Source organism: Arvicanthis niloticus, chromosome 14, assembly GCF_011762505.2.
Source record: "Arvicanthis niloticus isolate mArvNil1 chromosome 14, mArvNil1.pat.X, whole genome shotgun sequence".
Taxonomy (NCBI): Eukaryota; Metazoa; Chordata; class Mammalia; order Rodentia; family Muridae; genus Arvicanthis; species Arvicanthis niloticus.
The window spans coordinates 43,024,788-43,051,291 of NC_047671.1; the positions used below are offsets into that span (position 1 = coordinate 43,024,788).

A 26,504-nucleotide genomic window follows, 5' to 3' on the forward strand; every position below is an offset into this window, starting at 1 on the left:
GAAGTGTTTAAATGAAACAATTTAATGGGAAGCAACAACCATGATTTTTCTCCTTATCTTTCCTCATTAGTTTTTATCTATCTATCTATCTATCTATCTACCTATCTATCTTCCTATTTATCTATTTATATGTATTTAGTTATGTTATGTCCTTGAATTGTTTTTAAGATAGGGAAAGTTTTACTTCTCCTTCCGTAATTTTGAGATGCTGTGATCACTAAGGAGTTACCAACTCTAGGGTTACCATCTGGAAATTTCCGGTCTAGAGGACTTGTGTGAGCTTTGTGGCCATTAGCACCCTCTTCTGGGCACTCTTCAAGTGCAAATAATTCTTCAGCACAACTTGTAACCCTTCAGATTTTTTTTGGGAAATGGGATGATAAATACAAAAGAGGGAAATGGAGATTTGCTTTGTTTTGAGACAATGGCCAAGAAACAATCTAGAAATGTCAAAAATGTTGTCCCTTCTAAATGATCGAGACTGATTTTTCTTTTTGTAGTGTTTGCTCACATAATGACAAAGACATTTGGCTTTGAGTTCTCATTTATCAGGCACAGCAGCTATCAATGAAGACATATACCACAATGTGTTTCCCCATAGTTTCAAATGATGGCTCATGGCTCAAAAAAACTCAGCTGGCCTTCTTCCTTTGCAAATGAAGAGAGCTCTGGTCCTTCTGGGCTGCTCAAGACTGTCTTCCTCTACCTTGCATAAGTAGGCTTTAATTTTGTCTACTTTCTTTTCATTTTTTTCTATATTTGCTTATTTTGTATGTTGGCATGCATGTATTGTGAACACGCACACGCCAAGGCTTACATATCCTGGGATGATGTTTAAGCACTTCTCTCCTTCTACCTTCTGAGTCCCAAGGATTGAGCCGTGATCCACAGGCTTAGCAGCAGGCACCTTTAGAACCATCTCATCAGAACAATTTTACTATCTTAACACTTAATTGTGCACATTTTTTAAAAGGTATTTACATTTTTAAAAGAAGAAAACAAGGTATTCATGAGTTGTACGGGTCAAGTTGTATAAATTTTAAAAGCCAACAGGGCTGAAGGGATAGCTTAGCAGTTAACGAGAGTGCAATGCTCTTGCAGGGGACCCAAGTTCAGTTCCTAGGATTTGTGTTAAACAGCTCACAGCTGCAGATAATTATAGCTCAAGAGGATCTGGCATCCTGTTCTGACCTCAGTGGGGATCTGTACTCATATACACGTGTATGTACTCATACACACACACACACAGACACACACACACACACACACACACGAAAATAAAATAAAAAATGAAAGTCAACAAAGCACTTTCTTAGCATGCATAAGGTCCTAAATTCGATCTCCAGCACTGTATTAAACAAACCTAAGAGATGGAATGAGTTTTGCTACTCGGTGATTCCAACAGTTAAAAACTCCGTGGAACGTTTTTGTTTAACCTGATAACATACCTGGGAATGTGAAGTTAAATTAAAATTGTGTCTATGTGAGTTTCTTTAGAGATATGGCTCCTGATAGTCAACCATACTCCAGTGAACAGCTCCACATCCAGGAATGTATGGGCTACAGGAATTAGACTTAGAGAGTTATCAAAAATAAAAAAGGAGCATTGGGAGCGAGCGGGAAACAAGAGGAGTGGATCTGGGTGGGGTGTGATCAAAATACATTGTAGTCACACATTAAATTCTCAAATAATAAAAATTTTATATTTAGGCTGGGCAGTGGTGGTGCACGCCTTTAATCCCAGCACTTGGGAGGCAGAGGCAGGCGGATTTCTGAGTTCGAGGCCAGCCTGGTCTACAGAGTGAGTCCAGGACAGCCAGGATTACACAGAGAAACCCTGTCTCGAAAAACCAAAAAAAAAAAAAAAAAAAAAAAAAAAAAAAAAAAAAATCTTATATTTAACAATAAATAAATGAGACCCATGTTGTTATTATCTGTCACATGCTCCTACATATTGTGACGCCAATTATTAGCTAAGCTTCACTTACTATAATGTTCTGACTTCTGCCACTTTGGAGAACATTTTGAATTTGCATGCTTCAGTGTGCGAAACAATTCCTACTCTTGTAAGGAGGCTCTTTCTTTTGCTTCAAACCTGTAGTGAGGATTTTGTTTTCCTTTAAAAACACAGAAATACCATAGGAATATGATTTTTATTTAATCCTAGGTATGATCCCAACTGCTTCAGATTGTGCCCAGCAGCTGATTGTGATTTGCCTCGTGCTGTAGCAGGGGTGTGATTTTGACAGCTGTAGATAGTTTCTGCAAGTGCATGACATTTGGAATTTTGGGGACTCTTGAAAGGGTATATAAATGCTAGAGTTCCTCCCCCCCGGGGGAGGGCTGTGGCAGCTGCTGTTGCTGGTGGCTGGTGACTGCTGGCTGCTGTTGTTGTGGTTTGTCAAGTGGTCATGAGCAAAAAAATGAGATGAAGAAATTGGATATCCTGAAATCAAATATCAAACTTGCCCCATGGAACTTGACACCCTATTCGGCAGGAAGTAGTCTAACAATCCCACCACCACCTTTCTCTTCTGGTCTTCTTTCTCTTCTACCTACTTTCAGGGGATTTCGAAGGTGGGATAGGGGTGGAGAAGGATGGTAGAAAAAGGAATCCATAAAGTAGTGAAAAGACTACACTAACAATTTTATGAACTTTATATGCCCTTTGGTTTGTTTTCCCTTTTCTTCACTCCAATTGTAGGATACTCAGGGACACACACACACACACACACACACACACACACACGTTTGTTACCAAGATGGTCTAAAATGAGGGCTAACAATGTTTGAAAATAAAAACAACAGTGGGCACCTTTTCTAAGTAACATTAGAGCTCTAAAGGGTCATCCAGTGTGTTGTGGTTTGAATATGCTTGGCCCAGGGAGTGGCACTATTTGGAGGTGTGGTCTTGTTGGAGTAGGTGTGTCACTGTGGATGTGGGCTTTAAGACCCCCATCCTAGCTGCCTGGAAGTCAGTCTTCTCTTAGCCACCTTCAGATGAAGATGTAGAAATCTCAGCTCCTCCAGCACCATGCCTGCCTGGTTGTTGCCATGCTCCTGCCTTGATAATGGGCTGAACCTCTGAACTTATAAGCCAACCCCAATTAAATATTGTCCTTATAAAAGCTACCTTGGTCATGGGGTCTGTTCACAGCAATGAAACCCCAAGACATCCAGTGATAGCTTTGTCTTGTCTTGGAATTCTCTGTTTACTAGGATACAGACTGTGAATATACATGTTTGTTTGCATTATACCTTGATACATTATTAGTGACTTGGATTTGATCAGGATGCACAATATAGTTTGACCCTCAGGGATTAAAAGTTTCATAATCAGGTAACCATCTTATAACCAACTCTGCAATCTATTATTTTAACTTTAATTAAGTTCAGGTATATAGCAGTTGCCACCTTCCAAAGGAACCCACATAAGTAAAAAGTACTTATTCGAATACTTATATGCCATCTGAGAATGTACAGAGGTGATTTACTGAGATATATTCAATTCTCCACACTGATTGAATTAATAAAATCTTCAAGAGTACATTTAATCAATGAAAGGCACTGCAGATCTCTCCTAGTATCTCAATTTTTTTTTTCATATACTGGAAAAACATTCTGTGCTCAAATTCTTACTCTCTTACCCTCCTCATCCCCAGATGCCCAGTGCTGACCCTGACTGCTTCCTTCACTTCTGGTTCAACAAGCCTGTCTTTCTCTCTTCATTCTTATCCATCTCCCTCTTCCTAGAAGTTGCCTAGGTTTATTTACAGCTTCCTGTCCTGTTACTTTTTTCTCAAACTCCAATAAAATTGCTCTTGGGTTTAAAAAAAAAAAAAAAAGATCACATTGCAAGAATAAATTTGACATTTTATGCTCTAACATCCTGTGGACATTGTAATACCCTGGGGGGGGGGGGCGGCGATATTAAATCCAGTAAAACACCTTCTTTTTCTTTTTCCTTTTTTTTTTTTTTTTTTTTTTTTTTTTTTTGTTGTTGTTGTTGTTGTTGTTGCTGTTTTCTTTCTTCCCCCGTTGGGAATTTGCAAAGGCTTCTCTTGATACATGTGAACATGGAGGTGTTCTTGATGGATTACTGCTGTATTATTTGCATAAATCCAGAGTGCAGGCCCAGCAATGACTGTAGCGATTATTATTCCTGGACAGGTTCTCTGTTCCTGGTTATCCAGTTGAACTTGCTTTGGCCTTATTCCCTTTGCCATGACTCAACTTTTGTTTCTTCCTTGTAACAAATGAAAGAAATGACTAGGTAAAGGGGTGGCAGCAAACTCCCTCCTTTCCCTGTGGCCCCTGAGTCAGGCTGTGAAGACAGAACATGGCTATCCTCAATTGTCAACTCACAAAGGACATCCATGCCACTCTCACAGCCATGGGGCACCTGTGTGGCCATTTCACGCTCCGGGGTAGCAGCAGCTCTCAGATAGCTTAGGAGTTGCTTCTTTTCTAGGTAACAAGAACAGGCTTGGTAACAAGAACCTGCACTGTATCACTGGCCATCAAAAGTATTATTTTTTTTCAGCCCACATTTATTCTTACAAAATTTGATTTTGTGAGCCAATGACATTTTGAAAGATTGCGACTCTCTCCATGGCCAAAACTCAAAAGTCAATCTCTAGCCTTCCCAATCCCACCATCATTTCACCAATGGAAGGTACTTGTTAGGACCACAAGTAGGTAGGGTCTACTATTAAATTTCTATCTGTATAAGTCAATGAATGAAGACTTAAATTTAATTTCATGGAAATCCTAGATATTTTTGCTTTTCATATTTCTTCATTAATTGAAAGAAGTCCCTCCACGAGTAGCCAGGAAGTCAGCTTCTGTGACACACTCTGCACTTCCAGCAGGCTGTGTGCAATGAACAATAATGGTCTTCCAATGATGCTATGTTACTGATGTTTCCTATCTTATTAGAAAAATATCCTGTAGTTTTTGAGTGGATAAAGATGGAACAACATTTGAAGATGTAAATTAGAAAGTTACTGAAGCAGGCTCTAAAGATTTGTCATAATGCCTACCAGTCACCTTTTTATGGGTGAGAGGTTGCAATTAAAAAGTATACTCAATTATTTTACTTGTAGAATTCATGTGGAAATACCAGTCATGAAAGAAGACAATGATCTTAGCTAATAGATGAAAGAATTTGGAATATACATTTTACTGGTAAATTGTGGTGTGTCGTTTGAGCTCACTGAGAAGAAGCTGGCTTTGAAAGTAATGCTGTCTGTCCTCCTTCTTCAAACCTAAGCATGTTTATCTCAAAGTGTCTTCCAAGGCCCCTGGTCAAGCGACCAGGATGGACCCCCCCTGACCCTATGCCAGGTAGGGAAGAAAAAGAGTAAGGCATTGTGTCCTGCAGATGACTAGAAGGCAAGCCATTTCCTGCAAAGTTATTGTTGCTTATTCAAGATGAAAATGTGTCTACAGTGGGAAAAGAGAAGCTGGAAAATTCAGCCATGAGCAGCACCTCTGTGGATAGAAAGCTTACTTAGAAACTCCAGCTAACTGCCTCAACTTCTTCAGTTGGCTTCTGCTGGATATTCTGAGCACTTGATCTGATAATGTCATCTTTGTTGGTATCCATTCTTTTGTTTGGGTGCTTCACCTAAGGGGACTTTGCCCAGGATTCTATCAAGATACCCACTTGGCTGCAGGCGGGACATTCTGCTGGGTGTTTTGAGCACCCGGTGTGATGATGTTTGACTCTTGGCCACCTTTACCTGCCATTTGCCATTCGGCTTGCTATATACTCGGTAAGCTCACTCATTCAGAACTGAAAGCATGGCCACCATACATCATCGTCCCCTGGCTCAGAACAGGGCCATTAAAACAAAACAAAACAAAACAAAACAAAACAAAACAAAACAAAACAAAACAGGACTGTTTAAGACTGCCATTTCAGGAGCCAGATTATGGGGGCCTAGAGCAAAACCTTTCCTGAAGCTCACTTGGGCAGTAGGAGAACCTACACTAGGGCAGATTTGGGAATGACCACTACTCTAGCACAAATTAGTTATGAAATACAGTAAGTACCTTTTCCCTTTTGCTAATTTGTTAGTCTGAAAAATGAGAATATATTTTGGGATCAGTGAATTGGCTCAGAAAGTAAGAGTGCTTGTCATAAGGCTTGACAGCCTGAGTTTGGTCTCTGAACCCATATGGTAGGAGAGAACCAACTCCCACAAGTTATCCTCCACACATCATGGAACACACACTGGCTACAGACAAGTGTTAGTTTTTTTTTTTTTTTTTTTTAAATCCACTTTGAAGATCTGATAGGAGTAATAGCACTGGCAGTGAGGTGAGTAGTCACTAAATGTCCTAGGTTTTTAAAATTGCTGTTATTGTTGTTGTTTTCAAAACATGGTTTCTTTGTGTAGCCCTGGCTGCCTTGGGAACTCACTGTGTAAACCAGGCTGCCTCAAACTCAGAGATGCACCCGCCTCTGCTTCCTGAGTGCTCGCATTAAAGATGTGCACAACTACCAACTGGCCTAAATGACTTTATGATGATGGTTCCCATTAGTTTTCAGGGTGTTCTGCTGGGCAGTTCAACAGAGCATCACTTTTCCTGTCTTCGGGATAACCATCTCTGACAAAAGGATGCTGAGTGTTTTGAGTACACACTAGAGGGCAGTGGTCCCATATCTAGACACTTGATAGTCCCCTGCTCTCTGTGTTCCTCTCTGTCTTTCATTTTGTATAGGTCAGAGGAAGGGAGTTTCCTATACACAGAACAAATGACACTTGTGTCTAGAGTGTGGCTTGGTGGCACCCTGTCTGTCATTTCTGTGGTTTCTTCTCCATCCTTCTTCCAATAACTTATCTCAATAAGTCTTTAACCATAGGGATATTACTAACTTTTTCTTTTTGAGATAGGGTCTCACTATGTCGTCCTAGCTAGCCTGGAACTCACTAAAGAGCTCTGCCTGCTTTTGCCTCCAGAGTGCTGAGATTAAATGCACTTACCAGCACACTGGCTGTTATTAACATCTTAATGGCATTTTTTTTTTTTTTTTTAAAGAAAATGCAGAGGAGAAAGGATGTACGCATTCTCAACCTAGGATAGTAGTGTTTTCTAGCTCTGCATCTTTGTATTTGAGAATGCATCTGTGGAATAAGAATGAGGGGTAAGAAAGTGGAGTCTTCTTGTTTTTGTGTGAGCTTCTGAGAGTCTGCAGGACTGTTCCTTCTCCATAATCACATAGGAAAATCCTGCATCTGCTCACTGTTTCACCACCCCTGTCCTCTCATAAGTAGCATGGAGCCCAACTTATTGGAGTAGAGGTAATCTAATTAACCATTAAAAGAGTGGGCATAGGGAGGTGTGGCTAGGGACAGTTAAACCCTCAGCCCATATGTTTCCAGAGAGAGAGGGAGGAAGAGAGAGGTATCTCAGGACAAAGAAAGAGTGTAACAGATCTCAAGAGGAAAGCATGGAATGGCTAGAAGAGCCGCAGCTAATTACTTATAAGCCAGCCTTTTATAGACAGAGGGACCTAAATAAGGACTTCTTTTATTTTTACTTATGCTTTATTGTCAATCTGTTCCTTTAAAAAAAAAAAAATAGCCCTCCGAACCTGGATTGTGCGGGCTCCTGGATCTTTGAAAAGTTATACAGAGAATGAGCTTACAGGAATTTGGTTTTTTGATATACAGCAGTTTGAGTGTGTGTGTGTGAGAGAGAGAGAGAGAAACTGGGTTTGTTTGCTGTTATTTATTTATTTATTTATTTATTTATTTATTTTATGTATGGGTGCTTTATCTGTATGTATACCAGCATGCCAGAAGAGGGCAACAGATCCCACTATAGATGGTTGTCAGCTACCATTTGGTTGCTGGGAGTTGAACTCAGGACCTCTGGAAGAGCAGCCAGTACTCTTAATCACTGAGCCATCTCGACAACCCTGTTTGCTGCTTGTTATACTCAGTAATAGCTGGAAAGAAGACTTTGTTTGGCTTCATCTAACCAGGGACCTGGGTGGAAGGAAGAACTCTTGGACCCTTTCAGCAGCAGCCTGTGGTCTATGACGCAGGGATCGGTATGCCGTCTGCATTTCTTTTCATGTTGTTAATCTCTCTTGAGCACTTGGTCTATATCACATAATGTGCAAAGATAATCCAAGAGCAACACGATTATCTCACTCAGTTCTCACAACTTTATGCCAGGAATATGTATCTGTAGTTATGATCCATGTGCAGATGAAGACCTTGAAGTTAGAAAGGTTAAATGGAATGCAATCAAGAAAGATATGACGCCAACTTCATTAGACCCCATGGCTTGATCTTGTAGCCACTCATTTAGGCAACAGAGGATGCCTCAGCAATACTATGGGAGAAATAATTTCTTCTCCTGACCCACCCTATAGAAACAGTGCTGTGTCTCATATACCCTGTCTTATTCCTTTATAGGAACACAAATGATGCCCAGCTTTTCTGAGGTTAGCCTAAGTACACTGCACACACACACACACACACACACACACACACACAGAGGACTGTGCACATGCCACATATGCACACACACATACACTAAATGGATTTTCATTTCTCTGATTTTGTAGAAGATATGTTATTACAGCATAAGTGAATAACTTTTGGTGTCTTTATGCTAGGGGCCTCCTGACACAGGAGTGTAATTATTTATCCACAGGTGATGGGGGGAGTTAAATGAGAAAGGAAACATACCTGCAACTTTAATGCATTTAGAGGCATCTATCAAAGACACATTTAGAACCCAGAGATCTTAGTCTAATTTCAAGCAATGCTACAGGCTTTCTCAAGTAGCCTTAAAAGAGCAGAGAAAAGGAGTCTGTGATGAGGATGGTTGCCCTCACCTTACCTTCTCAGTAGATTGTTTTAGGGACAGAGGAGTATCATCCTATCTTCAGCCTCATCTCCCTTATCTTTTAGGTATAGCCTTGTGCTATGGAAAGAGGAAAAAGGTATTTCTAAGAAACAGATTCAGGCAGAAAAACATGTGTCCCTATAATCCTATGAATAACTGGCCACATGTGTTATATGTATCATTTTGTTTAACTAATATATGGCTGCCTGTCTTCAAACCTGTCCCTTCTTAGCTCTAGGTCAGTTGTCACTTACTGTTTTATTTGTTCTTCCTGTGGAAGAAAAAAGGTCTCACTCATTCATTCGAGAGACTACCTTAGGTATCACTCACTCACAAGACTACCTGTACATGAGCTCGGGAAGCAAACATATTGGAGCTGGGGAGATGACTCGGTTGGTAAAGTGCTTGCCACGGGAGCATGGGGCCCAGGGTTTGATCCCCAGCACCCATACAGAAGAACCAGGCACAGTGGTGCTTCCCTGTAATCCCAGTTTTCAGAAGTGGAGACTGAAAGATTCCTGGGTCTTTTTGGCCAGCCAGTGAAGCTGAGTCACCAAGTTCCTGATTGAGTGGTGGAGTCTATCTTGCAAAGTAGGATGGAGAGAAATTGAGGCACACACTCAGTGCTGACCTCTGGCCTCCACACTCTCACACACGTGTATATGCACCCCTGTATGCACATGTGCAAACACATCAACAACAAAGAAGCATTGTCAAGTACAGAGCCAAAAAACCAACCAACCAACCAAACAAACAAACAAAAAAAAAACTGACAATCTTCAAATTCTAGCATCAATTCTTCTTATACTAGAAAGAGCAGGCACATGCTAGTTACTGGATTTTATTTCATATCTGTAGATGTCAGTAAATGTTTCATATCAAGAAATGATTATTTTTTTATAAGGCAAATACCAACAGCTTCTCTGTACTCAGTTTGAGTTTCTGTTTATTCCATCTCTAATACCAGACAGAAATAGAATTTGCAACACTAGAAACATGGAGACATCAGATGAGAGTAGGTGAGCAAGTAGAGGAGAGATAAAAGCCTCTAATCTGAGATTCTGGAGTGTCTCCAGAAGGCAAATTTGTTCAAAATAGACTTGGAATCTCTTCGCTTAGGAAGCACTGTGTGTTTGGGGAGTGGGGGGGGGGGCAGTCACATGTAGTGTAACTCTTTGTTCTATGCCTGTATCCCTTATTAAAATCCAGTTTGTGGGGCTGGAGAGATGGCTCCTCGGTTAAGAGCACTGACTGCTTTTTCAGCCACACAGTGGCTCACAACTATCTATATGAGATGAGATGTCCTCTTCTGTGTGTGTCTGAAGACAATGACAGTGCGCTCACATACACGAAAGAAAGAAAGAAAGAAAGAAAGAAAGAAAGAAAGAAAGAGAGAAACCATTATTTTAAAAAATCCAGTTTGATCAAAAAAATTGTGTGTGTGTGTGTGTGTGTGTGTGTGTGTGTGTGTGTATGTGTATGTGTGTGATCACAGAGTCCAAATCTGGGGTACAATAAGGCAAACCCAGAGATGTCTTTCAAAACTTGAAAAACCCTTTCCAACCCTTTATGGCTTATAAAGTTTCTGTTGAGAATTTGACATTTCACTGATGAGCTTGCCTCTGTGTTTTCACTTCTTGCTGTTTCCAGTATTTTTTCTTTGTTCTGCATACTTAGTGGCTCAGATGTAGTATGATGAAGGAAGGGTTTTTACTATTGTTGTTGTTGCTGTTGTTGTTGTTTTGCTCCTGACCCTTTAGTGTTTTAAGTGTCCATCCCCATAGATAGCCCCTGTTTTCTGCAACAGTTTTATTAAAATACTTTCTGTCTTCAGGATGGGATTCTTTATCTCCCTTTTACCCATGATCCTTTGGTTTGTTTTTGCATTGTCTCATGAACATCTTGAAGCACTGCCCAGATCTCTTACTAACTTACCTTTGTCCTCACTGGTATGTTTCATTCATCTACTTTGTCTTCAGATTCAGATATTATGTGCACCCTGCCCCTTGACCTATTCAATCATGAGGCTTTCCAAAAACTTCTGATTTGGCTTGGTTTCACTTTTTATTACCAATAATTCAGCTTGTCATCTCTTTGGTCTTTCTATCTCTTTATTAAATTCCTCTTTTATATATTATATAAAATACTATATATTCTGCCACTGGTGTTCTCTTGGGATTTGTTCATGACAATCTTCTATTTTCATTGCATTGAACACGCTGATAATCAGTCTTTTGAATTTGGGGTGGAGAGTCATATAGTACACCTCCTTGGAGGTCATTATTGTAGGACAAATACTGTTTGGAAAAGTAATGTTGTCCCACTTGCATGTTTCTTGTATTTTTGACTAACACATCAGGAGCTAGCCCATTAAGTTTATTCGGTTCCCTAATTTTTGTATGTGAGAAGTATCATTATTTTCAAGTCAGGTCTAGGTTGGTAAAAAGAGGAATTTAGGTGATTGGAACAAGCAGAATTTAATGTATTTATCCAGCCCGATCTTTTTTTGCGTTTGTAAATCTGACTTTCACGCACTGTATGCATTACCTTCTCTATCTCTCAGTTGCTATAACAATGGCAAAGGGCAGTTGTTTGTAAAGACTTTTAACAGAAGTACCGCTTAAAATTCTCTCCCAGTGTAATTAAAAAAAAAAAAAAAAAAAAAAAACTCTCTTTTCTTACTCCTCTAATTTATTTTTTCTGTTTGAGATCTGAAAACAGTGCCCTCAAGCCTGAAGTGTGGCTCAGCATTAGGCCCTAGCATACAAGCAGTCACAGCTACAGTCCCCAGCACGGCATTAAAACAAACAAACAAATTAAAAACTAAAAAACAGTAGTCCTCTACGTGATGAACAGGCCTCCAGTTTGGTTTTTCTGTTCTAATAAGGTGAGGAGGTTGGCTGAAATTAAGGAAATGAGTGTTCCTAATGTGACAGTTCAGAGTGACAGCTGGAGGCTTGAATGGACTGCCTTTCCATTCTCAGAAAGAGGTAGATGTAGTATTATGGCTACCAGTTGTTTTCTTCTTTATGGTTTCCAAATATTCAAATAAACTAAAAGCAATCAGTATGTATGATTTTTATAATAAAAAATAATTTTAAAAAGGCTTAGTTATAATCAGTCATAGAAACCCTGGGAGGGTACCCACAAGGAAGTGCCTTCCTGAACCCCCAGAAAAATTGAGGTGATTGGTAGTTGTTAGTTTAATCTCTTTGGTGCATTCAATGTTCTTACTTTCCCTGAAGTGTCTGTTTTATGCCCAACAAATAAGCATTTATGTAATGAACAGTATCCACATAACAAAAAGTTGAAGTTGGTGTCCTAATAGGTCACATGTACACTAAGAAGTAAATATTTGTTCTATAAATTTGTGCTTGTTTCAAATCAGCATTTTAGCCTTCGCAAATAGACAACTCCCATCTGGATCTGGAACTGGGTCTGATGAAGTTCAAAGTTGCCTTGGGAAGGGCTGCAGGGCCTGCACAGGTCAGGAGCAATGCATCCAGCTCACCTCATTTGTTTCTTCCATCTAAACACTTCAGAGGCCATGCCAGCCCTGACTCTAGAATAGTGACACCACTAATACTAAAGCAATTAGATATTTATGTGCTTCTCAGTGCTTCCAGACTTTCCTGGAAATTGTTCTGTGAGCTGTCGAGCGACTGAAGACTGAAGATTAGACAGCAGGCCACACACACATCCATGTTCCTTCCTCACTCGAAAGCCCAGTGAGGTTTGTAAACAGTGAGGCTCCCATTTGTCTTCTGCTAAAACCTCAGCAAAGGATTCCAATGTGTCAAGAATATCATTTGAAGGCTTTATGGGTGGCCCCACCTTATAATGGGGACCAGACCACCTCTGTGACCTCATCTCTCTCATTTCCCTGAAGGGTCATCCTACCATCATGTAACTCACAGGGAAGTCCGTCCTTTGGACCCTTATTGGAGAAGGGTATTCTTATTCCTGCCACTGCCCTGTAATACAGACCCCCTCCATTCCATCCAGCATCAGCTGAAATGCCTCCCCAAAGGCACCTTCCCTGACCAGATAGCCTAAGTAGATGTGTTCTCGCCTTCTCCCTCCATATTAGTTAGCTGATGCTGCCTAGTTCATCTTAAATTGTGGTGCCTTCAATTAATACACATTTAATCCACCCTTCCATTTTTTAGACTTACTTTATGTGTGTTTTGTCTCCATGTGTATACGTACCACATTCATGTCCAATGCCTGTGGACATCTGTGGAGGGCATCAGATCCCATGGAACTGGAGTTATAAATGGTTGTGAATCACTATGTGGGTGCTGGGATGTAAACCCATGTCTTCTGTAAGAAAAATAAGTGTTCTCAACTGCTGAGTCAAATACACATGCACACGCAACACACACACACACACACATGAGGAGAGAGACATCTTGTATGCTTCAGTATAGACACTATCTCTTAGGATTGCTTTCATTGTATCCCATTAATTTTTACATGTTGGGTTCCTATTTTCAATCTTTTAATTTTGAATTTCTTGATTTCTTCAATGACCCATTCATCATTCAATGGTGGGCTGTCGAATCTCCATGAGTTTATATATTCCTACAGTTTTTCTTGCTGTTGAGTTCTAACTTTGCTCTATTATTATTAGATAGAACACAAGAAATTATTTCAATTTTCCTGGTTTTTTGAAACCTGCTTTGTGTCCCTATACATGACTTGCTCTAGAGAAAGGCTTATAGCTTTCTAAGAACATGCATATTCCTCAGTGTTTGGTTAAAATGTTCTGAAGATGCCCAATAGGTCAATTTGCTGTATGCTGTCAATTAACTCTAAGTATTATAATGTTCTTTTGTTAAGATGAGAGCAGGGTACCAAAGGCACTCGCTATTATTACATTGGGTTTCATCTATGATCATACAGTAGTATTTTCTTTCAACTGGGTGCACCTGTGTTTATTGTATATATGTTTAGAATGGTCCTGTTGATGGATTGTTCTTTTAATCAGTAAGAAATAACCTTATTTTTCTCTCGTGGCTAGTTTTAGTTTAAAGTAAATTCTATCTGACATCAGACTAGGGACACCTGCTTATTTCCTAGACCTCTTTTGTTAGAATATCATTTTCCATCCCATCACTCTAAGGCAGTGTCTATCATTGATGCTGAGTTATGTGTCTTGGAGGAAGCAAATAGAGGGACCCCACGCCTTTTAATCCAAGCCATTCATCTGCATCTTTGTATGGGTAACTGAGATCATTCATATTCAGCAGCACTAGTTTGTAAGTGTTTGGTGCTTTCTTAATTCCATTTACTCTGCTATTGTTCTATTATGGTATTTTCTTTCCTCCACAGTCTCTTGGGTGTGTTTATCATTCTCTTCAGTTTGAATAACTTCTTTCAGAATCCTCTATAGGGATGGATTAACATCCATCCATTCCTGGAGTCTGCTTTAATCATGGAAAGTTTTTCTTTTCCTTTCAGCACTGGGTTTAATAGTCTGGGTTAACAGCTGTGGCCTTTCAGAAATCAAGCTGCATAATTCCAAGCTCCACTTGCTTTTAAAGTTTCCGATAAGAAATCAACTTTTATTCTGTTAGGATTATCTTTATAAGTGATTTAATGTTTATCTTTTGATATACTTTTATTTCTACTGTATATTCAACATTTTATCTATAATATGACTTTTTTCCGGGCCCTGTCTATTTGATGTTCTATAAACCTCTTGTACCTAGATTGGCATCTCTTTTCCTATGTTTGAAGTTTTTACCCATAGTTTTTAAATATCTTTTTTTATGTCATTGGCATAGAAAGTCTTCTTTGTCTATGCCCATACTTCCTAGTTTGGTCTTTATTCCTCATTTCCTTATGATCTTTCATGTTCCATCTGTACTAATTTTTAAAAAGTTATTCATTTCATGCAGATGCAAGTAATACCAATTGGACTCAGTTGTCTCTAAAATAAGAGGAAGATATAAAGATCTGAGGGGACTCTAGGGGAGGAGAGTGGGAGGGGGGATTTGGACTGGATATGATCAAGATACACTTTATATATTGCATATGATCAAAATGCATTGTATACATTAGATATCATCAAGATACATTGTATACATGTAAGGTATACAAAGAATAAAAAGTACAGATTTGTTTGTTTGTTTGTTTTTGACCCTAGCACTTAGGAACTCAGGCCGGGCTGTGCATGCCTGGTGCCCACATAGAGCAGAAAAGGCCATTGGATCCCCTGGGACTGGAACTACAGAGGATTGTGAAGCACCATGTGAATGCTGGGAATTGAACTCAGGTCCACTTGAAAACCATCCTGTGTTCTTAACCACTGCACCAAACTCTCCAGTTCCCATTTGTACTTAAAATAAACAAACAAAAAACAAACAAACAAACAAACAAAAAAAAACTATGTGAAAAATATTCGTGGTGAGATGACAGAGATTTTACCCCTAGACTATCACTCACAACTATTACCCCAACCCCTGTGATTCGTTCTATTTATGAGACTTCCCACTGAGCCTTTTTCTCTTGTTAAAGTTTTTATCTCCAGTATTTCAATTTAGTTCTCTTTAGCATTTCTTTTTTTTTTTTTTATTGAATTCCATTTTCATATCCTGTATTGACTTATTTCATTCAGCTGTTTGTATGTGCTCTGGTATTTATTCTGGAGTTTGGGTCGTCTTTGATTTCTTGGAACAAAATTTTAATCATTCTTTTGTATTCTTTGCCTTTGCTGTGAGACTGGTAATTTTTTCAAGGAGATAGACAAGTTGCCGTGTGTGTGTGTGTGTGTGTGTGTGTGTGTGTGTGTGTGTTATTTGTGCTTTTATGTTGGCACTTGTACACGTGGAGTTGGACTACTAGTTACATCTTTTGTTTGTTTTGTTTCTTACATTGGACCTGTTTGCAGTGCTCAATAGGGTCTACATTGTAATAGGGTGGAACTGTCTAGTTTTGCCTGTTAGATTGCTGTTCGTAGCGCCAGGCTCTATTCTAGTTCTCCTTGAGAGGAGGCACTTTCTTCAACAATAGACACTATTTAAGGGAGGATCCACTCAGGGGAGTATTAGTCAATTGCAAAATAAGTACCCCTTAAGCATCAGTAATTGTAGGGGATAGAGTACCACCTATAATACTGGATATATTAATATATTATTGTGAGTATTGATAGAAAAGAAAAAACTGAATGTGTTACTAGTGTTTAATGTTGGGTTGATAGGATGCAGAGTTGGTGAGGTAAATAGATAAGGGAACTGTATGGGGAAAATATTTGGGGTGAGATGACAGACTTTTTGCTAAAGGTAGACTGAAAAGGTCATAAATCCCATAAATATTAATCCCAGAATTTAGGAGACGGTTGCAGGCAAATCTCTGTGAGTTCCAGGCCAGCCTTGTCTATTTAGAAAGTTCCAGAAGAGCTAAAGCTGCATTTTGAAACCTTGTCTCAACAAACAAACAAATAAACAAATATGCTGTCAGGTAATGCAGAACAGGGGTAAGCTATTGTCACTGTCCTTCCTGTCCTCCAATGGCAATTCCCCAATCTTATCCCCAGTCCTGTAGCAGCCTAACTGTGTATATGTATGTGGTGTATGTGGGGGTCTCCTCTTTCTCTCTGACTCCAATCCTAGGGGATCCTGAGGATTTTCTAGATAGCCAGCCTTCCTCCCTCACCATATCCCTTCATCTCAGCCAATACCAGAGGCACTCTGCCTCGAAACCCACTGGCCATGTGTGTGGCAGGGTAGGCAATTTTCACTCTTTTTTCTGTTCTCCAATTTCAATTCCCCAGTTTCATCCCCTACCCCCAGCAGCCTGTTCAACCTTTCTAACTCTTACTTTCTGGGGAGTTAGTCAAACTTCATGGAAGATCCAGCTTTTCTTCATCCTGTGGGCCTTCCAGCACAGTCCTCCTTCTAGCTCACCTGCAATTTTTTGTCTTTCTATCTCTATTTTCTATTCCTACTTCTACTTCTATTTCTGTGTTTCTATTTCTATCACATAAAAATACATTCTACCTGAAACCACCAGCAGCCACACATGACAGGGATTCAGAAGCACTTTCTACCTTCCTATGAGGCAACCCACAATATTCCTAAACTTATTTTTAAACTCCAGAGAGGGCAACTAAGGAATGAACACTCACCCAAAATAAAGACAAGACAAGATATCAACACCTAGAGTTATAATCATCCCAAACCCAGATGCCTAGATACACTGCTAAAACACAATCAACAGCAACCAAGTCTCTATAGCTCCAACAGAACCCAGCACCCTACTATAGTAGGCCCTAAAAAGTATGCTATAGCTGAAGCACAAGATATGAACTTCCAAACAGCTATCATTAATATGCCTGAGAGAGGAAATGAGCAAACCCATTAATGAAACTATGAAAACACAAATAAAGAGTGGAATGAAAAGAAGAAAGTAGCTCATGACCGAAACTGGAAATAGAATCATTAAAGTCAAGCCAGACTGAGGGAGAAGTTGAAAGAAAAAAAAATTAGGAAAAACAAAACAACAACAACAAAATACTTCAGAAGCAAGCCTCACCAACACAATATAAGAGACAGATGAGGGAGTCTCAGGCATTAAGACAAGATATAAAAATAGATTCCTCCGTCAAAAAAAAATCTAGGCACCAAATAACCAGAAAATGTGGGAAACTATTAAAAGGACAAATCTATGAACAGTGGCAATAGAAGAAGGAGAAAAGTCAGGTCCAAGTCATAGAAAATATTTTCAATGAAACCACATAAGAAAATTTCCCTAACATAAAGAAAGAGGAACCTATCAAGGTTTAAGAAGCATACAGAACACCAAATAGACTGGCTCAGAAAAGAAATTACCCACAACACATATAACCAAAACATTAAATTACAGAAAGAAGAAAGGATATTAAAATTCTCAAGGAAAAAGACCAAGTAATATATACAGGTAGACCTATTATAATAACTTCTTGCAGGCTGGAGAGATTGCTCTTCCAGAGGTCCTGAGTTCAATTCCCAGCAACCAAATGGTGGCTCATAACCATCTGTAATGGGGTCTAGTACCCTCTTTTGGTGTGTCTGAAGAGAGCAATGGTGGTGTACTCATACATATTAAATAAATAAATAAACAAATAAATAAATCTAAAAAAAAAAGAATAAAATCTTGCATTTCAATGGAGACTAAAACCAGAAAGGCCTAGATGGTTGATTTGCAGATTCTTAAGGCCACAGATGCCAGCCCATACTATTATACCTAGAAAACTTTAAATCACAATACGTGAGGAAAGGTAAACATTCCGAGATAAACCAAATTTAAGCAGTATGTATTTACAAGTCCAGATCCCCAGAAGGTATTAGAAGAAAAACTTAAACCTGAAAAGGTTAACTATACCCAATAAAACACAAGGAATAAACAATTTTAGACCAACAAATCAAAAGGTGAACCCTACACCACTGCAACAAAATAATAGGAATTGACACACACTGCTTATTGATATCTTTTAACATCAATGGTCTCAATTCCCCAATAAAAGATACAGAGTACCTTGTTGGATTCAAATGCAGGATTCATCCTGCTGCTGTATTCAAGAAATACACATTAATATCAATGGTAGACACCACCTTAGGTTAAAAGGACAGAAAAAAATATTCCAAACAAATAAGCCAGTAAACTGTTTTGATATCAGACAAAAATAGTTTTCAAACCAAAACTAGATAGGAGAGATAGGAAAGGACACTATAGATTAATCAAAGGAAAATTCCACTAAAACACAATTGAAAATTAAAATATCTATGTACCAAACACAAGGGCATTCAAGTTCATAAAAAAAAAAAAACCCACTACTATAGTACACAATATACAATATACAGTAAGACTACATATTGACCCTCATACAAAGATAGCAGGAGACTTCAATACTCCTTCTCACAAGTATATGGGTTGTCCAGACAAAACCCAAATAGAGAAATGTTGAAGCTAAATGGTGTCATAAACCAAATGAATCTAACAGAGTTACAGAACATTTTACCAAAACACAAGAGAATGTATCCATCTTCTCAGCATCTCCTGGAACTGACTCCAAAATGTAACACATACTTGGACACAAAGCAAGTCTCAACAGATACAAGAAAATCGAAAGAACATCCTATCAGACACCATGGATTAAAGCTGGATATGAACAACAACAGGAAACAAACTCATGAAAACTGAACATCTCACTACTAAATAAAAAATGGAGTCAAGACAAAAATTGAAGACAGTTTTAGAATTACATGAAAATAAAAACACAACGTGCCTGAATGTATGGGACACAATAAAGGAGGCTCTAAGAGGGCAAGTTCATAGCACTAAGTACCTACATTTAAAAAAAAATCAGTTCCCATATTAGCAACTTCATGGCACATCTGAAAACTCTAGAAGAGAAAGAAGAAATCAAACCCAAAAGGAGTAGACAGCAAGAAATAGTCATACTCAGGGATGAAATTAATAAAATAAAAAGGGAAAAACTTACAAAGAATCAATGAAACAGAGAGTTGGTTCTTTGACAAACGCTTTTTAAAAAATTAACTAAAAGGCTAGAAGAAAAGATTAAAATTAGAAGCAAAGTGGGGAGAAAACAACAAGTACTGAGGAGATCCAGGGAATCGTAAGGATATGGTTTAACACTCTGTACTCCACCAAATTGGAAAATTTAAAAGACATAAACAATTTCTTGATATATACTGCCAACCAAAGTCAAATCTAGATCAGATAATCAATTTAAATAGACCCATAACCCCTAGTGAAATAGAAGCAATTGAGAGTCTCTAAGCCAAAAAAACCAAACAAAAACAAATAAACAAAACAAATCAAACAAAAACAAATAAACAAAACAAACAAACAAACAAAAACCCAGGGTCAGATGGATTCAGTGCAGAATTCTCCAGACTTTCAAAGAACTAATGACAATATTGCCCAAATTATCCAACAATCAAAAGGAATATTGCCTAATTCTTTTTTAGAGGCCACAGTTACCCTAATACATAAACCACATAAAGACCCAACAAAGAAAGAGAATTACAGACCAGTTTTCCTTATTAACACAGGCGCAAAGTTTCTCAATAAAATAATTGCAAACTGAATCCAAGAACATACTTAATTTATCCACCATGATCAAGTAGGCTCCATCCAGAGATTCAGGGGTTGGTCAACATATGTAAATTGATAAATGTAAAGCACCATATAAACAAACTCAAAGACAGAAACCACATGCAGAAAAGGCCTTTGATAATATCCACTTCCCTTTCATGATTAAAGTCCTAAAGAGGGTAGTGATACAAGGGACAGATCTCAACATAATAAAAGCAATTTACAGGAAGACCTCAATCAACATATATCCTCAACATCCAGCAGGACTAACACATATATGAACTCACAGAGACTGTGACAGCAGTCTCTGTATGTATCTCTGTGGCACAGCTTGCCTGCAGAATCCAGAAGATGGCCTCAGATTCTCTGGAACAGGAGTTAGTGACAGTTGTGGGCCACCCCCTCCCAGTCCCAGTGTGAGTGTTGGAAACCAAACCTTCATCCAATGGAAGAGCAGTGAGTGTTTAACTCCTGAACAATCACTCCAGACTTGTGGGTCTTCATCTTCTATAACACCATTACACATAAGTAAAAACTATTTGAAAATGTTTAACAAGCTATTAATAATTGTTTTCAATTATCAATGGTCTCTCTCTAACTTGTTTTCTCTCTATCTTCTGTACCAAACTAATTCCTAATGCACTGTTGGTGCTCAGTTAATATTTATGGAATAAACAAGAAACATTATCTTCTAAGTCAGCCAATTGTTGAACATAAGAGTTAGGTAAGCAGATTCAAAATGAATGGCTCTGGCTTGTTGACTTCATCCAGTTAACTTTAACTGAATAATTGAATTGGAGTAAGGGGAATAGATTGAATCCCTCTTTATTTACTGAAATACTTACATCTATTTTAGCTGCAAACAAGTGTTCTTTCCTCATAATTTCTTGATACACTTTAAAGCAAAACTATCCATACTTCCCTTATGAAGAATTTTCTATTGAGTAATTTTGTATAACTGTGTCTTTCTATAAATTCAAATAAATTTATAAAAAGAAGCTTAAATGCAGAAATCATTAAACTAAACTTTGTCACACTCATGTTAGATATACAATAGGTAGGGATCGTTTGAGATCACAGTGTAATGATTCCACATTGCACATAGATTTTCTTTTATTCTAAGTGGTAAAATAAAGGAAGAAACAGACTTTTATTTAGTGTAGTCCAAAAATCAGTAGCATCCATCCCACTTGAGATTTGTCATAAATACAAATGTAGTCTCCCAGAAGTAATTCTCTGATGATTTACATGCACGGTGCTCATTTGAACTTAACCCTGCGGCTTTACCTTTTTTTAGGAATTTTAATTGAACTAAAATATAATTACACCATTTCTTCCCCACCTTGTCCAACCTCTCCCCCTTTCAAATCCATACCTCTTATTTATTATTGTTACATATGTATGTTAATAAATACATAAATGCAACCTGCTGAGTTCATTAGTGTTGCTTGCATGTATGCTTTTACATGTATGTTTTTAGGACTTACAGCTTGGGTTGTATAACCATTTAGGGACTCATCTCTGAGGAATACTAATTCTTCTTCTCTCAATAGGTTTTAAGTGCCTGAAGCTCTTCATCTAAGGGGAGGTCCCAGGGTTTTGCTTTTAAGGATGCTGTTTGAGCTCCAGAAGAAAAGGAATAGTTGTCCTTTCAGAGCCAAGTTCAGTTGAAAGGATGGCATCCGCTTATAATGGGTGTATCTCTGAGCGAGAGGTGCTGCCATGTGTATTATATGTTAACCATATCCTGTTCCCCTCCTTCCTGGAATTTTCTACTGCTTGTGTGGTGGATTCTTTTGGAATCCAGAAGTTCCTCCTTTCAAGCAGCTCCCCTACTCACCCCCTTAAACTAGCAAAGAACTTTAGGCTCCAAAATCAACAAGAGGAAATTGGAGTCAAACGTTCTCAAACGCTATGACTCAGAGAATAAAACTTTTCTCTGTTTTTTCTTAAAAGGCATTTTCTTACTTTAAAAAGATACTTTTTAAACTTCACTATAGAAAATGCATTTTTGAGCCTTCTTCCTGGACTCGAAACAAGTAGGAGTTCCGTTTTTACAAATTTGAGCAGACTGCATACCAACGGCTCATCACTCCTGGGTCTGTCTGCCTTGTTGACGGCACCAGCTCCGTTGCTGTGGGTGTAGCTAACTTGGAGCAAAACGATTACTGAGCAAGAGTAGCTGGTGAATGTCATTCCATGCCTCCACGTTTCCTTTTAAATAGAGGTGCTTTGGGAAGCTGCACTAGCTAACTCTTCTAAAGCTATGTCCACACTGTGTCAATGAGGGAAGTGTGGGACAGTATATTTGGAATACTCGACAAAATATAGTGTTATGTTCAGTATGTCCTAGCTAGGCGTTCAAGTCAATTCTGTGTCCCCACTGCCAATATCTGCCCAAATCGTATGTGAGAGCTACTAATTTATTTTAATTGATATCACTTATACACGGATTTATCCAGTGTTTTTTACTCAACATTGGCTTTTTTTGGCCAGCAATCTGGTAAGAATTAAGCTAGGTTCTGGCTCCTGAGAAATGTAAAGTCTAAGCACTAAGCTTTCCTCACTCTAAAATAAACATACATTTCCTCAGAAACATAAATATTTTGAAGAACTCGAGGGCTTATAGGTAGACAGACTGCTCTGCCAGTTAAGTCTGCTTCACACAGAGAGACTGAAGAGTTTGTGTTTGTGTTTCTCTCTCAGCTGGTTGGGCGAATTCTCTCAAGCAGCATTGTCCTGCACATGATTTCACCCTCATTTGAAGAATCTGTTTCTCGACATGACTAATGGCAATTCTCTCACTTTTGAAGTATTTCCCACTTATAATCCATCTTTCTGTCTGCCACTGTAGCTGTTTTTGAAAACAACAAATACATATGTGTTTTTCGGTTACTCTGTTTGACACTGGCAGTCGGCTTTTCAGTAAAATGGCTGCCTCATAAGCATACAGATCTGACTTTGGATCCCCAGTACCCTTGTAAATAAAAGCCTTGTGATATAGTACACTTCTGTGATCCTAGTGCTGGAGGGAGTCGGAGACAGGATGCTCTCTAGAGATTATAAGCCAGGCAGTCCAGCCAAACTGATGAGCGCTAGACTTGGTGAGAGACCATAAATCAAATAAGAGATGATAGATAGGTAGGTGATAGATGACAGACAGATGAGAGATAGATTAGATAGATAGATAGATAGATAGATAGATAGATTGATTGATGATAGATAGTGATAAACAGACAGACAGACAGACAGACAGACAGACAGACAGAGGCAAAGAACAGATGAGATAGCTCAAGAGGTAAAGGCACTTGCCATGCAAGCTTGGTGACTTGAGTTTGATCCTCAGAACCCACTGAAAGGCAGCACAGAACTGACTCTTCTCAGCAGTCCTCTAGGCTTCACACAGCAGGACCGTGATACAAATCCCTCCCTTGCATCATACACATCACACGCATGATAAAATAAATCAACAAATACAATGTTAAAATAAGGTATGAAGTGGTCAAAGAAAACACAAGAGGTGAGTTTCTAGTACATATGCGCACATACATGAACCCACACAGAGAGGCACATACGAATGATTGCATCAATCTTTTTTCTTCTTAAGCAGGTATTTTGAAGTATCAGTACACAAAAGACTGCCTTAGGAAATAGCTTCAATTGACAATAGGCTTCGCCTCTGTCAGATGTGGAATTTGCATTTTGTTAGGCCTTCGCTAGCTTTCTGATATCAGTTAAGGAAATATTTCCCCTCTCTGGAATTTAGTTGTCTTCATCTGAAAATGAGAGTCACAGTGATTCCTGCATGGAATGTCCGCAGTACAGTGTTCTAAAAATGGATGTGCTTACCCTGTGGCTCCCCAGAGCTTCCAACCCCTTCAAGACTTACTCAAATACAGCTTAACTCCTACAGTGAAATATCAATAATTGAAATCGTCTGACCTTCACCTCTTTATAATTGATTTGCTGTTCTTTCTCTTTAAGATTCATAAGTCTCTGCGGCCATCCTAGGCATCTTATGATATGTAAATTGTGTGAAATCTTCAGTTTGTAAGACTGTAAGTATGAAGGTTCTAATTATATCCTGATTATACTTCTCCTTTTGATAGTCGTCAGACAATGGCTCTAGGCTCTCAGGGCATTCTGAATGATGTGCCTTCCCTGATTTTGTATCTTCATTAGCTCCTACGTTGGCATCGTTGAACACATGTGGATCACATTTACAACTTTCATAGCCATATGCTACAATTCCATTTTTAAATTCCATTTGTGGGGTGAAGGCTTTACGGAAAACACTGTGCTATACAGTTGTGAATGTGCCTAGGGCAATCCAGTTAAGCACAGGACAGCTCTGTCCCTATCCTTACCACATGTATGTGCCTTGTTTGCAATATAGTCTTCAGCCTCTAGCCATAAACATCTGCCCTTTTTGGTATTATCAGTCATGAAAACAACTTTGCTGGTATGTTTTTGTTTGTGCGTGTTCGAGTGATAGCACATTTTATTAAACAGACATGCCCATTAAGTGTGAAATAAATCTGCCAGTATACATTTAATATTATGCAATTAAATTCACTTTCCCAACAAACTCAGGAATTGCAAACTAAGCCCATGTGGACTCATGAGTCTACTCTTTCCACATATGGCCTGTTCCCCAAAGGGATGTGTTTGAGTAGAACACTGTTTAAAAGCTTATTGGCTAAGAGAAAATCTAATTCATATACTAAGGTATGTCAGGCATCTGAGTTCCAGCATTCAGCTAATCATTATCTTGAATTGTGTGTTTAATCAAGTTCTTCCATTTAATCCAAGTATTTCTCTCAGAATCTAGTATCCCATTTTAAGGAGAACCCTCACCTCATATTTCTTTTGGTTAGTACCTACTTTTGTGAGATTCGATGAGGATAGTCAGTAATGTGAATCTAATTTGGGCAGTTGAATACCAGGAGGGAGGAATCAGGAAGACTGCATAGACTGTTGCCTTCATTTACATAGCTTTGTCCAAGAGATATTTTCGCCATACTTTTGCATCTGTTATTTCCATTGTGCTTTGCTTAAATTAAAAGGGAATGAATGGTATTAAATGAAATGAAAGCATGCATGCGAACACACACACACACACACACACACACACAATCAGTGCATTACACTGAATGTATTGGACAGATTTTGCTTGTCTGATTGGTAGGAGAAGAACGGTTTGCCATACTCTCTTGATACAAAGCCAGAATGTAATAGAGTTTATTTGTTCAGAGCTGGGCATCAGGTGTAATAGACTCGTGCATTATGTTTCTTTGACCCTAGCTTTTATATCCCCATAGTTGCTCTTTCATTCACTTTGCAGATATAAATTAAAAGTGGAGATGGAAGATTAGATGTGCCTGAGCTCATGTGGACTACGTGAAATGCAGTTTCTCTCCACTCCTAGAACTTAGTGAATCATGACAGAAATATAAATGACCTGTAGCCAAATATTCAACACTTGTGAGATTTCAATTCTGTTGTTGGCTTTGCTAGCAGATGAGGCTTGGCAGACTGACTTCTCTCTCTTTCTTATTATTTGTGCATTCAAATTAGTTAGCAATGCAAAGCTTTCAAAGAAACGTTATCAATCTATGTTTATAGTCTTTTATTTGTGAGTTTGACTAATGTTAAGTAGAGTTTCCTACTAAATACAAGAAAAATCTCCTAAGGGCTTCCTTTTATTCTTCATATACTTCTTATGCACTGTCCTGGGCATTTTACAAGAAAAGATGGTACAAAAATTCCATTTTTCCTGCCACTTGTTAAGAAACAGTGAATGAAAAGCATTTGGCTCTCCAGATGCCACTGAGATTTGTTATATGACGCAATTAAAACTTGACATTCTAAATCCAATGTGTGTGGTCTGATTTAGGCTAAAATTGAACTATTAAAATGTATCAATATGTTTGTATTCATTCTATTCGATGGAACAGCCTATTGTGTCTTAATTTACTATCCATAATTTGTTGAACACTATCTCCACAACTACATTTAGTCCATGAAGGGTATCCACACTCTTATAAGCAGCCATACCTTTGAAGCAAAGGTCACTGGCATGGATGTTGTTAGAAGCTTGGACATTTCCTAGCAGAAATAACAGGAGAAAGAGAATTTGTGAAACAGAAGTAAATTGTGGATTTGTGTTTATTATCTCAGTATTTTAAAGCTCTTTGCTCAATAATAAGGATAACAAATTTATGTGAATAGAATATGAATACTGAGAGTTTATAGTGTGTTTTTATTTATTTATTTATTTATTTATTTACTTATTTACTTTATGTAAACAATTGCATTGCCCTTGTCTTTAGACACAGCAGAAGGGGCATCAGATCCCATTACAGGTGGTTGTGGTTGCTGAGAATTGAACTCAGGACCCCTGGAAGAACAGCCAGTGCTCTTAACCAATCAGCTACCCCTAGTGCATTGTTTGTTTGTTTTCGAGATTTATTTATTTTGATGTGGATTGGTGTTCTGCCTGCACGTCTGTGCAAGGGTGCCAAATCCTT

General features: G+C 38.6%; 1 protein-coding gene across 2 annotated transcripts in view; it reads left to right on the plus strand.

The window, feature by feature from the left end:
• The window catches only part of Mcc (MCC regulator of Wnt signaling pathway), a 357,943-nt gene that overhangs the window by 84,703 nt on the left and 246,736 nt on the right, over positions 1–26,504 (plus strand). The gene's annotated exons all lie outside the window — the stretch shown is intronic.